Genomic DNA, 18,443 nt, shown 5'->3' with positions numbered 1-18,443 from the left:
AACAGAACAATACCAAACTATGACGATTTAAACCGAAATTAAAACCTTTCAACAAAGAAAAAATCTAGGCCAGATAAATTCTCAGCCCAGTTCTACCAAACTTTTAATGCCAATCATCCACAAATTGTCCCATGAAATAGAAACGGAAGGAACACTCCCAAATTTATTCTATGAAGCCAGAATCATTCTGATACCAAAATAAGACAAAGATACATCAAGGAATCACAACCATGGACCAATATCCCTGAGGAACATAGATGTAAAAATCTTTAATGAAATATTAGCAAAAAAATCCTTAATGAAATATTAGCAAACCACATTAAAGACCACATCAAGAAGATAGTATACTATCAACTGGGTTTTATATCAGGAATGCAAGGTTGGTTCAACATACGCAAATCAATAGATATAATTCATCACATAAATAAATTATGGACAAGAATCACATGATCAGGCTGGGGTCATAGCTCAGTGGTAAAGTGCTTGCCTAGCATGGGTGAGGCCCTGGGCTCCATCCTCAGTACCACATAAAAAGAAAAAACAAATAAATAAAATAAAGGTTAAATTCTTCAAAAAATCACATGGTTATCTCAATAGATGCAGAAAAATTCTTTGACAAAATCTAGCACTCATTCATGTATAAATAAAATAAAATAAAATAAAAGGAACTTACCTGGGCTGGGATTGTGGCTCAGAGATAGAACACTCACCTAGCATGTGTAAGGCACTACGTTCGATCCTCAACACCACATAAAAAAATAAATCAACAAAATAAAGGTATTGTGTTCATCTACAACTAAAAAAAAATTTTTTAAAAAGGAACTTACCTCAACATTATTAAGGCTCTCTCTGACAAACCCAAAGCCAAAATTATACTGAATAAAGAAAAATTAAAAGCTTTTTCTTTAAAACTGAAACAAGGCAAGGATATCCACTCTTACTACTCTTAGTCAATATAGTTTTTGAAACCCTAGCCAGAGCAATCAGGCAAGAGAAGGAGATTAAAGTGATACAAATAGAAAATGAAGAAGTCAAATAATCTCTGTTTGCTGATGACATGATCCTATATCTAGATGACCAAAAAAAAACTCCATCACTTTACAGAAGACTTTTAGACTAATAAATTTAGCAAAGTAGCAGGATACAAGACCAACAGACAAAAATCAATAGCTTTCCTATATTCTAATAATGAATCTGCTGAGAAAGAAATCAGGAAAACTATCCCATGCACAATAACCTCAACAAACTACTTGGGAATAAATCTGAGAAGGTGAAAGACCTCTACAGTGAAAACTATAGATCACTAAGGAAAGAAATTAAAGACATTAGAAAATGGAAAGAACTTCCAGGTTCTTAGATAGGCAGAATCAATATTGCCAAAATGACTGCATTACCAAAAGCTTTATACAGGTTCAATGCAATCCCCATCAATATACTAATGACATTCTTCACAGAACTAGAAAATACAGTTCTAAAATTTATGTGAACGAATAAAAGACCCAGAGTAGCCAAAGCAATATTGAGTGATGCAGGAGGCATCACAATATGTGGTGTAAAGTTATCCTACAGAGTTATAATACCAAAAATAGCATGGTATTAGCATCAAAACAGACATGAATCCTGATAGAATAGAATAGAAGACAGAGAAAAACCCACATAGATACAGTCCTCTGATACTTGACAAAGGTGTAAAACATATGTTAGCTCAGGGGTAAGACAGTCTTTAAACAAATGGTGCTGGGAAAGCTGGGTATCCAATATGTAGAAGAATTAAACTAGATCCTTGTCTTTTAACCTGAACAAAAGTCACCTCAAAGTGGATCAGACAACTAGTACATAGACCAGAACTTTCCTACTGCTAGAAGAAAACATGAGTTAACACTCCAACATATTGGCATAGATACCAACTTCCTTAACAAAATGCCTAAAGCTCAAGAAATAAAGTGGGATGGAATAAAATTTAAAAGTTTAATTTTTAAAGAAAATCTTTGCTAGCTACTCTTCTGTCAGAGTATTAATATTTAGAATATATAAAGGGCTCAAAAATCTTTACAGCAAAGGAAACAAGTAAGACTGTAAAGAGACAGCCTACAGAATGGGAGAAAATCTTTGCCAGCTACTATTCCAACGATGTATAAGGAATTAAAAAAACCTAACTCCCATAAAACCCAAATGACCCAATCAAGAAATGGGCCAAAGAACTAAACAAAAATTTCTCGAAAGAAGAAATGCAAATAGCCAAAAAATATGTTCAACATCTCTAGCTCAGAAAAATGAAAATTAAAACTATATTGAGATTCCATCTCTCTCCATTTAGAATGGCAATCAAGAATACAAATAATATATGCAGGTGATAATGTGAGAAAAATAGTATACTCACATATTGTTGGTCAACCTCAATTAATACAACCACTTTGGAAAGCAGTATACAGATTCCTCAAAGGTCTAGGAATGGAACCACTGTATGACCCAACTATCCCACTCCTTGGTATTTATCCAAAATAACTAAAATCATCATTCTATAGTGATACAGGCACATCAATGTTTTTAGCACTGCAATTCACAATATCCAAGTTGTTATGGAACCAATGCAGGTGTCTATCAACTAATGAATGGATAAAGAAAATGTGGCATATATACACAATGGAGTTTACTCAGCCATAAATTTTAAAAATGAAATTATGGCATTTGCTGGTAAATGGATGAAACCAGAGAACATGAAGCTAAGGGAAATAAACCAGATTTACAAAGTTAAGGGTTGAAATACCTAGGAATAAATCTAATCAAGGAGGTGAAAGACTTCTACAATGAAAACTATAAAAATTGAACTAAGAAATTGAAGATCTCAGAAGATGAAAAGACCTTCCATATTCATGGATAAGCAGAATTAATACTGTTAAATATTGCAATATATAAATACAGTGCAATCCCCATTGAAATACCAATGATATTCTTTACATAACTAGAAAAATAATCCTAAAATTCATTTGGAAGAATAAAAGACCCAGCATAGCCAATGTAATTTTAAGCCAAAAGAGGCATCACAACACCTGACTTCAAACTATACTACAGAGATATAATAACCAAAAACTGGTTGGTATTGGCATAAAAATGGACACATAGACCAAAGGAACAGAATAGAAGACACAGAGGCAAACCCATACAAATACAGTTATCTGATCCTTGATGAAGGTGCCAAACACATACACTGGAGAAAACAACAGCCTTTTAAACCAATGGAGCTGGGACAAGTGATCATTTATATTTAGAAGAATGAAACTAGACCCTTATCTCTCACCCTGCACAAAAATCAACTCCAAGTGGATCAATGACCTTGGAATTGGACCAGAAAGTATGCAACTCCTAGAAGAAAATGTAGGGTCAACACTCCAGCTTTTAGGCACAGGCAATGACTTTCTCAAAAGGACCCCTAAAGCTCAGAAAATAATATCAAGAGTTAATAAATGGGGCTGGGGATGTGGCTCAAGCGGTAGCGCGCTCGCCTGGCATGTGTGTGGCCCGGGTTCGATCCTCAGCACCAAATACAAACAAAGATGTTGTGTCCACCAAAAACTAAAAAATAAATATTAAAATTCTCAAAAAAAGAGTTAATAAATGGGTCAGCATTAAATTAAAAAGTTTAGAATGGGAGAAAATCTTTGCTAGCTACTTTTCTGACAGAGGATTAATATCTAGAATATATATAAAGGGCTCAAAAATCTTTACATCAAAAAATCAAGTAACCCAATTAATAATGGGCAAATAAAATAAAGAGACACTTCTCAAAAAAAAAAAAAAGAAATTCAAAAGGCCAACAAATGCATGAAAAAATGTTCAATATCATTAGCAATTAGGGAAATGCAAATCAAAACTACACTGAGATTTCATCTCACATCAGTCACAATGGTAGCCTTCAAATAATAATAAATGCTGGAAAGGATGTAGAGAAAAAGGAATACTTTTACATTATTGGTGGGACTATAAATTAGTATAACCACTATGGAAATTAGTATGGAGGCTCTTCAAAAACTAGGCATGGAACCTCTATATGACCCAGGTACAACACTTCTCAGTATTTACCCTGAAAAAATAAAATCATCTTTCTATAGTGACACATGCATACCTATGTTTATAGCTGCACAATTCACAATAGACAAACTATGGGACCAACCTAGGTGTCCATCAATAGATGAGTGGATAAATAAAATATGGTATATATACACATGGAATCTTACTCAGCCATAAAGAATGAAATTATGTCATTTGCAGGAAAATGGATGGAAATAGCAACAATCATGTTATATGAAATAAGTCAAACTCAAAAAGTTTAGGATCAAAAGTTTTCTCTCATATGTGGAGCCTAGAGAGAAGAAAGGAAAACAATGGTGGAGGTGGATTTCCTAAAAATCAAGGGAAGATCAACAGAGAAAAAGGACCAAGGAGTGGGAGGCAGCGGGGGGAGGGGAATGCTAAAGAGTGATATTGACCAAAAAATAAATAATTAAAAATAAAGAAATTTCTTTTTATTATAAATTTTTTAAAGAGTGATATTGGCAAAAATTACATTGTTATATTATGTGCATGAACAAATATGTGATAATTCTATCAATATTTCCAACTATAATGCACCCAAAAATATTGCCAAGGGTTGAGTATTTTCTATCATATGCAGAAGCTAGAACAAACTAAGGGGGTGGGGATGGAGGGGAAGGAATCATGAACATCAAAGGGAGCTAAATGGAGTAGAGGAAGAGGATACAGGAGGAAGGAAGAGGGATGGTAAAAGGCAGGAAATGGAGAGTGAAATTGACCAAAGTATGCTACAAACACGTATGAATATACCACAGTGAATTCCACATTTAAGTATACCTATAAAGCACCAATTTCTAAAAAACAATAAGTGAATAGAAGGAATTCCAGTACAATACAGGAAGGAGACCAGGGGCGGAGAATGGTGGTGAGGGAAACAGAAATAATAGGGATGAAAATGGTGCAAATTATCTTCCATGCATGTATGATTGTGTCAAAATGAACCCATGTGTTATGTATAACTCTAATGCACTAATAAAAACATTAAAACTGAAAAAAATAAAGAAAAAAGAAGCTATGTAAATATTCTTGTATCCATTCATTCATCCATCCACCAAATAATTCTTAAACACACAATCTGTTCTAGGCCTGGAGCTACAGGATGGAAAGTAGAGCATGACTAGCCAGAGGCCCCCGACCTTGAAATATTGGATATTTGGTGGTGGAGACAGAGAAAGGAACAGGGGCCTTTCAAAGTCTGGGGAGCCCAGAAGAAAGCAAGCTTCGTTACACAGCCCAGTGCAAAAGGCAATCCTTATATTGGGTCTTAACCAAGGAAGAGAAAGAAAGGAGGGAACAAGAAGCCATACTGGCATCCCCAGCACAGGGAACAACAAAGAATAGACCCAAATACCTCTGACCATGACCTAAGACTTACTGGGTAGAGATGTAACCAGGTGGCATTTGCAGACAGACTTTTCCAGTTCCAGCCTGCCTAAGGTAGCAGGTGGGGCCCTTGTAAGCTGCCCATTGACACCCTCTGGTAAGTGGGGGCTCTAGCAATGGACAAAGGGTGGGAGGAGGCAAAGGCTGGAGAATGATCAGCAGCCAGACACAAAGCTCACTGGGACAGTAGCCTGGCAATTGAGAAGAGCCTGTGCATGCTCTTGCTCTTCTCTCTCTCTCTCTCTCTCTCTCTCTCTCTCACACACACACACACACACACACATACACTCTCACACTCACACTCACAGGCAAGTGTATACACACAGTGAGCCCCTCCGTCCTAGCCTCCTTCCTGTGGGTCCTCTACATGTAAGGCCCAGCCCAAAGGCCATCCTGTCTCTGTAGGGCACCCCTGGGACAGGCAGAAAGGAGAGGTCCCAGGGTGTGTGAGTGTGCCACATGCCAGCCTCTGTCCCTCATCCTGCCCTACTCCTGACTAAAGATCTGCTAATTTCAATGATGAAACTCCAGCCTAAAGAAATGATATTTTAATCAGTTTTACTGCTAGGATTAAAATATCTGACGAAAACAACTTAGAGGAAGAAAGATTTATTTTGGCTGATGGTTTTAGAGGTTTCAGTCCATGGTCAGCTGACTCCATTGCTTTGGGCCTGTGATGAGACAGAACAACACAGAGGAAGGAAAGCTGCTCAGCTCGTGGCAGCCACAAAGGAGACAGAGAGAAAGGGGCCAGGGATAAGAAATAGCTCCCAAGGGCACAACCCTAGTGAACTCCTTCCCCCAACAAGCTCCCAACTCCTCCAGTTCCCGATAACGCCTTCAAGTTATCAATACATTGATGTTGTCAGATCTCTGATGATCCAATCATTTCCCAAAAGCTCCCCTTCTATATATTGTTGCATGGGGACAAAGCCCTCCTCATCTGAGTCTTCAAGTCTTTGGGGGATAATTCAGATACAAACCATAATAGATGATGATGTCAGAATCAGGACCACAGACCACCCTGGCTGTCACCTTCCATAAGATTTCAATGGGGGCAGACAAAATCCTCCTCACTGGCTCTTTCAGAATTTAATGGAAACCAAGAATTTCATATTTACCTAAATGGTGACCCAGTTTTCCACAGAGGCGATATATAATCAAACACCTCAAGTGAACAGAGCTTCAGAATACACAGGGCACATGCCAAACACTTATTCAGTGCACATCTGAAATCACCAAAATCAAAACTGTCTCAACACAACTTGGGGGGTCCCCGATGAGGCCACTAGGGTACAGAGGACAGGATGCAGATAGGGGTGTACAATGAGGCCCACTCACAGATCTTCACTGGGGTACAGGGCAACCTACACCAGCCTCAGACAGTTGAGCCAGATGTGCAGTCTCAGGCCTCACCCTTCTGTAGGGACCTGGCAGCACCTCCTTCATTCCTTCTGACTTTTATCCCACAGGCTGGTGTGACACAGTCTCAGGAAGACCCTGAAACCAGGGCCAAGCCTGGTGTTAGTTTCACAGTGATGATGTCTCTCCTTTGGCAGATGTTCTCCCAGGTGTCCCTGAGTCATCATGCTCCCCGTGGTAGGCCTGCTGGCTCTCTATCTGGAATCCGTTCACCTTTCTTTCCATCACACAGAACACAGCCCAGGCACAGAGGTGCCAAGGCAGGTGAGCACAGCACCAGGCTGGGACAATTTGCAGGCCACAGTCTTCCTGCCAGTCTCCACTGTGGGGCAACCCAAGGGTGAAGGATCCCAACCAGAGTTTGAAGAAAGGACATTGAGAAGGAAAGAGAGGTTGGAGGAGAGGCCTAGTGGGAGACCCACAAAAAGAAGGGGAGTGGGCCCGAGGGATCACATGGTCACCAGGATGGCCTCAGGTAGCAGAAGACATATGAGTAGCATATAGACTCCCATGTGATATATATGAGAAGCCTGATTTACAGTGAGGTTCAACCACTTCTTAAAATAGATAACCTCTGTGTAAACAGCAGGTAGGAGATCACGACCGCACATGTAGCCCCAGCTCACGACACCTATCTGGATCCATGTGTTGTTAACTTCACAGGCAAGAGGGCCCCCAGAATCTCCCTGGAGAAAGAAAAACAAACAAACTGCAGGGATAGAAGAGGGTCCTCATCCCACCAGGCAGCATGCCACCCGAGGTTCTGGGGAGACAGACATGCACTGGGCTTCCTTCCCCAGGATCCCCAAAGGCACTGCCAGGCTCAGGTTCTCATATTCTCAGGGGAATATGAGATCTGACAGAAGGAGGTTGATGTGGGAAGTTGAACATCCTCTGAGAAGTGCTACTCTTTCCTGGTGACCAGGGAAGAGGACACGAGACACAAAGCCAGCAGGGCCTACTACACCTGCAGTAAACTGACTCACTTTGGGTGCCCTACTCTTCCACTGCTGCTGACCCCTTCCTCATGACCCTTGCCAAAACCACCCATGAGCTTGCAGCTACAGGAGAACCCTTGACGGAGAAGACAGCAGGCAGAGCCCACTACAGCTTCTGGCCAATATCGTTGCCTATCAGTCAGTCCTTAAAGGAACCTTAAATATTTTGAGGATCACCTCTGCATAAAAAGAACCAAAATTCTCATCTCTTACCCCCCCCCCCATTTTTCCCTGATCAAACTCACCTGTCCAACCCCCTCTGTTCATCAGCTCCACTACCTTCCAGACTGGGAAATATCCAGACCCTGATCTTCAAGTGAAACTCGGCATGTACTCTCCCAAACCTGCTCCACTAACCCCACCACCAGTCACCTCCAGGAGAAACCCAGGGTCTTCCTCAGCCCCTCCCTCAACACCAGGGCCCTATGATCTTCACCATTCCACCTCGAATACATGTCCTATGGCTCCTTGCTGCCCCATACTCTGCTTGGGATCCAATGGTGATCCCTAGATGATGAAAACTGCTCTTAGACTTCAGTTTAGGCACCACACAACCAAGAAAGTCACTGACTTAAAAGGAAAATCTGATCACACTCACCCAGGCTCCCTCCCAGTCCTGCCTGAGCCAGACTAGAACTTGGCCCTGCACCCAGGCTCACTCTACCTCCCCACCCCACCCACTCACCTCTCTGGCCACATCTGCTACCCCATTGCTCTACATGTTTAAATCATCCTTCAACTGAAGATCTGCCCCCAGACCTCTGGGACACTGTACATGCTGAGCCCTCTCCCTACATGAAGACTCTGGGCCTCTCACAGAAGTGACTGGTAGTGGGGACAGTGGAGTAGGTTTGGAAAAAGCCAGGCTAAGTTACTCTTGGAATGTTTCAGAGTTTTGAAGGTAGCAGAGCTGATGGATAGATGGGGTTGGGTACATGGGTTCACAGCAGGGAAAAATCATCCAGTAGAGGTAAAGACTTTGGCTCTCTCTCTGCACAGGTGATAATCAAAATATTCAGGGTTCTTGGAACTTCTTGTTCATTCCAACAATAAAATTCTTTCCAATACATGCAAATATGCATCTGATAAGACTAGGCCCAAATTCCTCCTCCTCAGGGACAAAGCTTGGTGGAGAGGAAAGAACATGGGCCTGGACAACCTTGAATTGATGTCCTTGGATCTCCCCTTCCCCATATGGATAGTAGGCACTGTGTCTGTGTTGCTGGGTCGTGATGTGGGTTAACTGGGATCATTTGGACTAGCGCTCACAGTGGTGGGGTGAGTGCTGCACAGGAGAGCTCAACTAGTGAAACACAATGTGAACATCACCCAGCCCACCTTCAGCACCCTAGCAGTGCCCCAGACAGCCAGGGCTGCTCCCTTTTGAAGGAACAGGCCATACCAGCTAAGAGAATCTAGGGGGTCACTCCCTGTGCACCTCCTTAGCTCAACTAGGAGTGAATAACTTTCTCCTAAGAATAAGAAACTTTTCAGTGGACACTCAACACACAGGCAGAAAGGGGCCACATACTGACCCAGCAAGAACTACGTCGTTGCACATCATGATAGCCACAGATCATGCCTTCTCGGACTATGTATTTAGGTACTCCAAAATAGTCCTCATACCTTTTTCTACAAATCTTCTGGGAAAGTATCTTTTGTTCAGTTTCACGAAGAATCACTGGGTGAACTAAAGAAACACAATTTAGGAGTAAGGGATCAGCACAACTGGGACAGGACAGGAGCCTTTGGTACACACTCTGGGTGCTCATCAGGGTGTTTACACACAGCTGCCCTTAAAAAAAAAAAATGCCTCCTGGAACCAAAAGGGAACTCAGACCCAGTGTGGACACTGAGAGGAAGCAGTAAAAGCAAAATCAAGACAGAAAAAAAATAAAAAATTAAAAAGAAAAAAAAGACTAAGAAATAGGAAAAGCTTTATCATCTTGAGAAATGACAACCAAGTATCAGTGGTAATGGTGAAAGATGTTCTGTACCACTACATCGCCTTCTAGAATAAAGATTCTCAGACAGCTGGTTGGTTCACCTGTACCATCATTGACAGAGTTACTGTCTTGGCTTGACCTATGTCCCAGGGAATAAGAAGCTCAACCCACTAGGTAAAGCCTTTAAAAACCTCTTAAATTGTCTAGCAGCTCTTGACCCCAAACTTAAAAGTACCCTGGAAAGAACCCACCATAACTGTCACCCGTGCCTCCAGGTCCTGACATACCAATCAAAATTCCTAAAACAGTTGTAAAGTATTCACTGTCTACCTATTCTCCACCCTCGTCCCTTACCCACCCACTAGAGAATCACTTCCCAACCCCAAACCACTAGGCTTCCCCGCCTCTGCATCCTGGTGAAAGGCTCACCATTCCTTTCCATGCGGCCCCATCCGGTCACCCAGCACAATGTCTCAGCATTCACTGTGAAAGGTCTTTCAGGCAGGCATATAGGCTGGATGTATGGGGAATAATTCACAGGAAAGGCCAGCAGAGCAATGGCAATGTCATTTGTCAGGTTTTTAATTTCAAAACCTTGATGAGGATAAACATCTTTAACGGGAACCATAACCGCGTTCTCATCAAATTCATTCAACTTATTGTTTCCCAGTATCACCCTGTAATACGTTTGGCTGTGGGGAAAAGACATGGTCTTCATAGATATCCAGAGGGTCTACATTCCCTATCTACACATTCCAGGTGGTTCTTAGCCTGAACCCAATTTCCACTGTGAGCCATCAACCACTCCCCTCTCTACAAACCTTATCCCCTCCCACACCAAAACCACCATGGTCAGAAATTCTCCAAGTGTGGTTTCCAGGCCAGTATCCCTTGAAAAATTATTAGAAATACAAATGCTAAGGTTTCATGCCAGACTGAATAAAAATTCTGGGGCTATTACCTGCTTCTTCTGATGAGAAAGAAAACCCAGAGATGGGGACAGGACACAGCCTGATTAGGGGCTGAAACCCAAAGACCCAAACACTCACCTAAGCACGCAGTGGGCAGCAGTGAGCACTAACCGGTTGGTGATGAGGGAGCCTCCACATATGTGTCTATTATAGGACTGCAGGCTCACCTGCCAGGGCCACTTCCTCTGTGGGGCTTTCTTTCCACCGTATATCCTCATAGTTCTATGCCCACATGCTGGATGATTTGGGAAAGAAGGTACTAGAAGTGAAGCCATTGTCCCCCAACCCCATGACCACGACACACAGGTGCCCAGGTGGATCCACCCGTCACACAAGGCAGATGGATGTCCTCTCCCTCCCACTTTCAAGACAAGATCTGGCTCCATCCTCTCTAGCCTGGCTGTGTTCCCTTTCAACTCCCAGGCAGGCCTGATGAACCCTGGAACCAGAAGCTACCTGAAGGAAGCACATCTGGAAATGGATTAGAATCCCCATTGGATTTCAAGAATGGTCCCACTGTGGGCTCTGAAGTAGCCCCAGATCCTGGAGCCCCTGCTGGGGCTGGAGCTACAGCAGGATGTGGAATCTTTGGGATTTTCAGGTGTCTGGAAGAAGCTGGGGCCTCTGAGCCTGCCAGGGTCACTGGGGACTCTTCCTGGGGTCTGTAACCCCCACCTGAAAAAGAAGAGAGCAGCAGAACAGTGCTGGCAGCTAGTCTTGTGTCGCTTCCCGGGCTCCTGCCTGTGCCCCAATACCTGACGGCCACCCGCGCCCACCTGGAGAGCGAGGCCTGGTTGCGGCACCGGCTGAGGCCCCACTGAGCAGAAGCCCGAGAAGCTGAAGCCACAACAGGAGGCCCAGGAAGGGGATGCCATCTTCACCGTAGCTCAGGAACGCCATGGATCTGTCAGCTCTCTGTTGCGCCCCCCGTGCGGAGGCGTAGTACCTGCCCTTGTGCTTGGGAGCAAAGTCTCTCCAAGCATTGCCTGCTGGGTCTCCAGGCTGGGCGGGGCCTCACGGGCCCAGCGCTGCTGTCCTTCAGATGGGAGCGAACCTCAGTGTGTCAAGAAGCCCATCGTTTTCCAATACCACACCCCCACACCTGACAACCTCCCACCACAGCAGTTTTCCAACTTTCTTTTTACGGTCTCCTTGCTAAAATAATACCAATATCAATGTCAACGATATAAATATGTAGTCGCAATCCATGTACACTGACCATGCATGGAACCACAGTCCAGGTCAGATAAGGAGCTATGCCAGTCCCCGTGAAACCCTTCTGTGGGCCCTCTGTGAAGCTATTTCCTTCCACTTTCAAAGGTAACCTTTCATCTGAACTTTATGGAATTTCTTATGTTTCTTTCGGGTTCTTGCTTCCTTGGACAATACACTTTGGTTTGGCGTGACTGTTTTGTATTTTATATACCCGTACACACACTTATGACTGCACTTTTACCCTCAGTCCCTCACACCTGGGCTGTTTGTCCTCTCAAGTCTCCCACAGTCTGAACTTAGTATGTCCCTCTGCCTCCTCTAATTCCTGCAAATCAACAGTGGCACTCAATCCCTGTCAACATTATAGCAGGTGTCACATTCTGTCATTAGGAGACACCATGTCTAGGTGGCCTCCTTTTGTGACATTACAAGCTGTTGAGGATCATGCTTTCATGCACTAGTTCAATTGGGGATTGAAAATAGTGATTTCATCCTTGTGTCATACTTTGTGAAAATCTTTTAAAGATTTTGAGTGTTCACATATTTTAGAGGTTTCAATAATTGCAGTTATTATTGTTCTTGTGGAAGATTAGAGAACATGGCCATAATGTTTTACATCTCTGCCCACCCACAAATGGAATTCTCTTCCCCAACCTCAATGAATCTGAGCTGGCCTTGTGACTTGCTTTGGACAACAGAATGTGATAGAAGGGAAGCTGGGCACCTCCTGAACTCAGGTGCTAAACATCCTGGTAGCTTCTGCTTTCCCCTACCTGGCACCTGCTCAGCCTAGGGAAGGATGAGAGGCCTTTGGAAGAAAACTGAGGCACCCCTACCCATATACCAGGTAACCCATCATGTTGGAAGGCCATCTGGGACATCCTGGGCCCTAATGAAGCTGCCTCATGGATGTAGCCTTAGGAATGAGCTCAGACTAGACAGGCAGAATGGCCTAACCAATCTTTGATACTGTGAGAAGTACTGTTGAATCCTGCTACTCACAGGAGTGAAGTTCTACAAAGCCATCATGATGCTGGATGAGCAAATACTGATCCGTTGCTACCAGTAGCAACACAGGCCTTGGCATGGGAGCTTCTGCTCAAAATATTCTCATTGACCAGCCTTGTGTCTCGTGTTCCTCTGTGAAGACACCCTCACTGCATACACTCTAGGAATTCACCAGATTTGTGGCCATTGGCACTACAGCTCATGCCTGATAAAGCCGCTCCAACATACCTGTTTCCTTTACAAGGCACATTACAGTCTTCTTGCACTTAGGAACACTAAGCAGTATTTCCATAATACATGTGGGGTGCTTTCAAACAGCAAAATTGCCAACAAAAGGTATAAAAGTGTAAAGGATGTGGGGAAAAAAAGATGACAAAAAGGACACTTGTTTACAAAAGCTGAAGAAAGCAACAAAAGCATCACACTCCAATCTCAGCTAGGAGCATGTGCACCATTCAAGTGTTTCCATGGCTCTGTGCACATTCACCATGACCACAAAAACACTGTATTGACTTGGGGCTTCAAAATAAACCTCAGCCAATTAGTGAATTTGAAAATAAGAATCTTTAAATAAAGAGGATCAACAAGAATATACTGTGTTTCAAACCACTGAGTTTGGGGTGATCTCTCACACAGCAGTAGATCATTGACATACTTCCTGAAGCTTGAAATCTCCCATCTTTCATCAGGTAGTATGTGCTACACTGAGTTGCCTAGACACTGATAGAGAGAGAGTTGTGTGCAAGGTTGATGAGCATGTCCTTGGGAGGTACACTTGTAAGGAGCAAGTGAAACAGAACTGGGCCTTAGGAGAAGTCGAGCTATAAGGCAGTTGCAACTGAGGTCTCCATTGATCCTACAAGAAGCCTTTCCAATTCATCCTGTATGTAGGGAAGGAGTCCAGGCCTCTCAATCTCTGCATACCAATCACTTGTTATAGGCTGTATTGCAAAGGGATATCATCTTTAGGGAAAGTTTCGCAGCTGAGCACACTTCTTATGAAATTGCGGCTGTGAGTCAGTATTTGCTGCCCAAGGTAGCAGATGGGCCATCACAGGCTGCCCACTGATACCCTCTGGTAAGTGGGAGCTCTAGCAGTGGACAAAGGGTGGGAGGAGGCAAAGGTCTGGAGAATGATCAGCAGCCAGACACAAAGTTCACTGGGACAGCAGCCTGGCAATTGAGAAGAGCCTGTGCATATTCTTGCTCTTCTCTCTCTCTGTCTCTGTCTCTGTCTCTGTCTCTGTCTCTCTCTCACACACACACACACACACACACACACTCACACAGGCACATACACACACACAGTGAGCCCCTCCTTTCTAGCCTCCTTCCTGTGAGTCCTCTGCTCTTAAGGCCCAGCCCAAAGGCCATCCTGTCTCTGTAGGGCACCCCTGGGACAGGCAGCAAGGAGAGGTCCCAGGGTGTGTGAGTGTGCCACACACCAGCCTTTGACTCTCATGCTACCCTGCTCCAGACTATAGATCAACCAGAATTTGAAGAAAGGACATTGAGAAGGAAAGGGAGGTCAGAAGAGAGGCCTAGTGGGAGACTCAGAAATAGGAGGGAAGTGGGCCAGGGTAATCAATGAAACTAGGGCCAGTTTCAATGATGAAACTCCAGCCTAAAGAAATGATATTTTAATCAGTTTTACTGCTAGGATTAAAATATCTGACGAAAACAACTTAGAGGAAGAAAGATTTATTTTGGCTGATGGTTTTAGAGGTTTCAGTCCATGGTCAGCTGACTCCATTGCTTTGGGCCTGTGATGAGACAGAACAACACAGAGGAAGGAAAGCTGCTCAGCTCGTGGCAGCCACAAAGGAGACAGAGAGAAAGGGGCCAGGGATAAGAAATAGCTCCCAAGGGCACAACCCTAGTGAACTCCTTCCCCCAACAAGCTCCCAACTCCTCCAGTTCCCGATAACGCCTTCAAGTTATCAATACATTGATGTTGTCAGATCTCTGATGATCCAATCATTTCCCAAAAGCTCCCCCTCTAAATATTGTTGCATGGAGACAAAGCCCTCCTCATCTGAGTCTTCAAGTCTTTGGGGGATAATTCAGATACAAACCATAATAGATGATGATGTCAGAATCAGGAACAGAGACCATGGGCCACTGGCTGTAACCACTCATCATTTCAAAGGGTCATCATTTCAAAGGGGGCAGACAAAATCCTCATTTTGGCTCTTTCAGGATTTAATGGAGACTGAGAATATCATCCTTAGTTAAATAGGGACCCAGTTCTCTACAGAGGAAGTTATATGGAAGCAAACATCCCAAGTAAGCAGAGCTTCAGAACACACAGGAAACTCTCCAACAAACATTTATTCAGTTCACATCTGAAATCTCCACACTCAAAACTGCCTCAACACAACTTGGAGTGTCCCCAATGCAGCCACTAGGGCCCTGAGGAAGAGGTGCCAGTCTGGGGTGCCCCATGAGGCCTGTGTGCCACAGGCTACCCACTCACAGAGCCACACTGGGTACAGGGAAACCTGTGCCAGCTCCAGGCACCAAGACAGATGCTAAAGTCCCAGGCCTCACACCTCTGCAGGGACCTGCTAGGGCCTCCTTCACTGCCTCTGCAATCACCTTGCAGGTTGGTATGACAAATTCTCAGGGAGACCCTGAAATTAGGGCCAGGTTCGGCCTTCCTTCACCGTGATGAATTCTCTCCTTTGGCAGATGTTCTGCAAGGTGTCCCTAAGTCACCACGCTCCCAGTGGCAGGTCTGCTGGCCCTCTAGCTAGAATCAGTTCACCCATATTCCCAGCAGGCACAGGTTGGCTGAGGCAGATGAGCAGAGCACCAGCTGGGACACTTCATAGGCCCCAGTCTCCCTGCTGTGCTCCATGTGGATCTCCTCAGGGGGATGAATCCCAACCAGAATTTGAAGAAAGGGCATTGAGAAGGAAAGAGAAGTCAGAGGAGAGGCCTAGTGGGAGACTCAGAAACAGGAGGGGAGTGGGCCAGGGTAATCACGGGGTCACCGGGATGACTACACACAGGCTTAACATGAGGAAGTTTGCTGAGTCCAGACAGGAAGCCCGGTTCATTAGAGTAACTATCCAGTCCCTGTAGAAACTAACTTCTGTATATATACCAGGATAGCCAAGGCGACCACAGCCAATGCCCCAGCTCACAATTCCCACCTGGATCCATGTTGTATTATATTCACAGACTAGGGGGCCCCCAGAGTCTCCCTGGAGAAAGAGAAAAGAAACAAATGGCAGAAATGGATTCGATCTACATCAGAGCAGGCTGATGGTACTTCAAGTTACTGGCAAACGGGGCACACCTGTGGTGTCCCCAGGCACCTGCCAGCTCCTAGTTTCTGTGAGCATGAGATTTCAGAACTGAATATTTTAACAAATAAAAATTGTCTATCTACTGAAAAATTTGTGCTCCAAAAAAACTATATAAACAAAGATAATGCACCTACTCTGGGACAGAAATGAATAAACTGCTCACCCAAGTGCATTGCATGTCACATAAAAGTGGCTCAAAACATGAAACTTCATATTATAACCTGCTTGATTCACCACCACTACCCCCCACCCCCTGCGCCAGGCAGAATTCACTACTCTCTCCTGAAGGATTATGTCAGGCTAACTCAGGAGAGTCCTGGTGGCTTGTCCTCGCACACCATTAACTTGAATAAGGGTGAATGGAGGAACTAGGGGATGACCCAGGCTCTTTTGCCTGGGGGGAAGAAAACTGTAATGCAGAGCAGCAAGGGGCCCATGAAACTCACCTGGCAGGAGTCCTTTCCTTCATCATTATAGCCACAGACCGTCCCTTCCTTGGTAAACTGAACTTTAGTTTTTGTCCTTTTCTGAAGCAACTCATTACATTTCTGGTGACGAATAATGTTTAGCTCAGCCTCCTGAAGCTCTTCTGATGCCCTTTCTGAATCTATAGAAAGTAAATTTAGGAGTGGATCTGCATGAGTGAGACTAGACAGACACAGTGGTACTTACTCTGAGTCTCAATTCAGTGTGTTCACACACAGGCATCCTCTTAGGAACTGGCTATTGTCCCCAGCTGACCCTGGAGGAAATGAGGTCTAACACTGACATGAGTGTAGGATGATGTTAAGATCCAAACCAAAGCAAAAGTAAAAACAGCCCAGGAGAGGGAAGCCAAAGTCTTGTCAGTCTGAGAAACAACAACCAAACTCTGTCACTCTAAGTATCACCAGGGTGTCCTGTGTATCTATAAAGCAACTTTACTTTCTAGAACAATATCACAGACTCTCAGACACATGGTGCCCCAAACGTACCAAAATCCCAAATGTCAAGGAATAGGAGGTCCTACAAGCCCACTGAGAGTTTCTGGCCTCATCTCACAGACAGGAAGCTCCTTAGCTATCAAAGCAAATACTTTTGTGGAGGAACAACTAAAATTCACAGACAGCTCATCAGTCCCTTACCTAAAATCTACCCTTGAAAGAACCCACCATGCTTGACACCCAAGCCCCCAACTCTTGACAAACCGACAGAAATTCACAAACAGTTGTTAAATTTCTCCCTGGCAGCATCTTGTCCCCCCTCCTCCCTTACCCACCTAGTACAAAATCTACCTCCCTGTCCCTCCCTTTAGCTTGCAGACCAACACCAAGCTGCCAGGTATCCGCCTCCTGGGCCTAAGGTTGTTGTAGTCCTGCTTTACAATCTCACCTAGCTCGCTTAGCTTGCCCCATCCGGTGACCCAGCACAAGGTATCAGTTTCTACCAAGAAAGACTTTTCAGGGATGCATACAGGCTGAATGTGTGTGGAGTAATTCACAGGGAAGGCCAGCATAGCAAGTGCAATGTCATGTTCGATGATTCCAAGAGGAGAGTAATACTGGTGGATGACAATGTCTTTGACTGGGATCTCGACTGACGTTGGGGCTCGATGTTTCAGGTCTTTGTCCCCCAGCTTCACTGTGTATTCCAGATGGCTACGGAGAGATCCTGAAGTGTCTACACACACACTTCCCTTCCACACAGTCCAGGTACTTCCCAGCTTGACCCCATCCTTGCGGGCCAGCCATCTGCCACTCCCTCCCTCCAAACGACATTCCCTCCCCAACCCTTGACCACTCTAGCCAGCAGCACTCCAAGTGTGGTCACCAGACTAGTATCACCTGTCCACGTGTCAGAATTGCAAATCCTCAGGTCTCATCCAGAATAAATAAAAAACTATGGAGGCTCTCACCCCATCCCCCTTTCCAGATGAGGAAGAGGAAACTCTTGGTGGAGGACAAGACTAGCTCCAGGTCACACAGCCCGATCAGGAGCCCAAGCCTCTGGGCCCCACTCACTCACCCAAATACGCAGTGGGCTGCAGTAAGCACGAACTGATTGGAGATGAGGGAGCCTCCGCATATGTGTTGATTATTGATCTGCAGGCTCACC

General features: G+C 44.3%; 1 protein-coding gene across 1 annotated transcript in view; it reads right to left on the bottom strand.

Annotated features, from left to right (window-relative positions):
- Positions 1-15,351: 15,351 nt before the first annotated feature.
- LOC107145085 (serine protease 42) overlaps positions 15,352-18,443 on the bottom strand; it is a 22,160-nt gene continuing 19,068 nt past the window's right edge. Inside the window, exons 5-6 of the transcript XR_007344307.1 lie at positions 16,796-16,956; positions 15,352-16,244 (exon numbers count right to left, since the gene is read on the bottom strand). The gene's annotated coding sequence lies outside the window, so the exon portion shown is untranslated. The remainder of the gene's footprint in view (positions 16,245-16,795; positions 16,957-18,443) is intronic.

The sequence above is a fragment of the Marmota marmota genome, unplaced genomic scaffold (genome assembly GCF_001458135.2).
Source record: "Marmota marmota marmota unplaced genomic scaffold, marMar, whole genome shotgun sequence".
NCBI lineage: Eukaryota > Metazoa > Chordata > Mammalia > Rodentia > Sciuridae > Marmota > Marmota marmota.
This window is presented reverse-complemented; position numbering and strand designations above follow the sequence as displayed.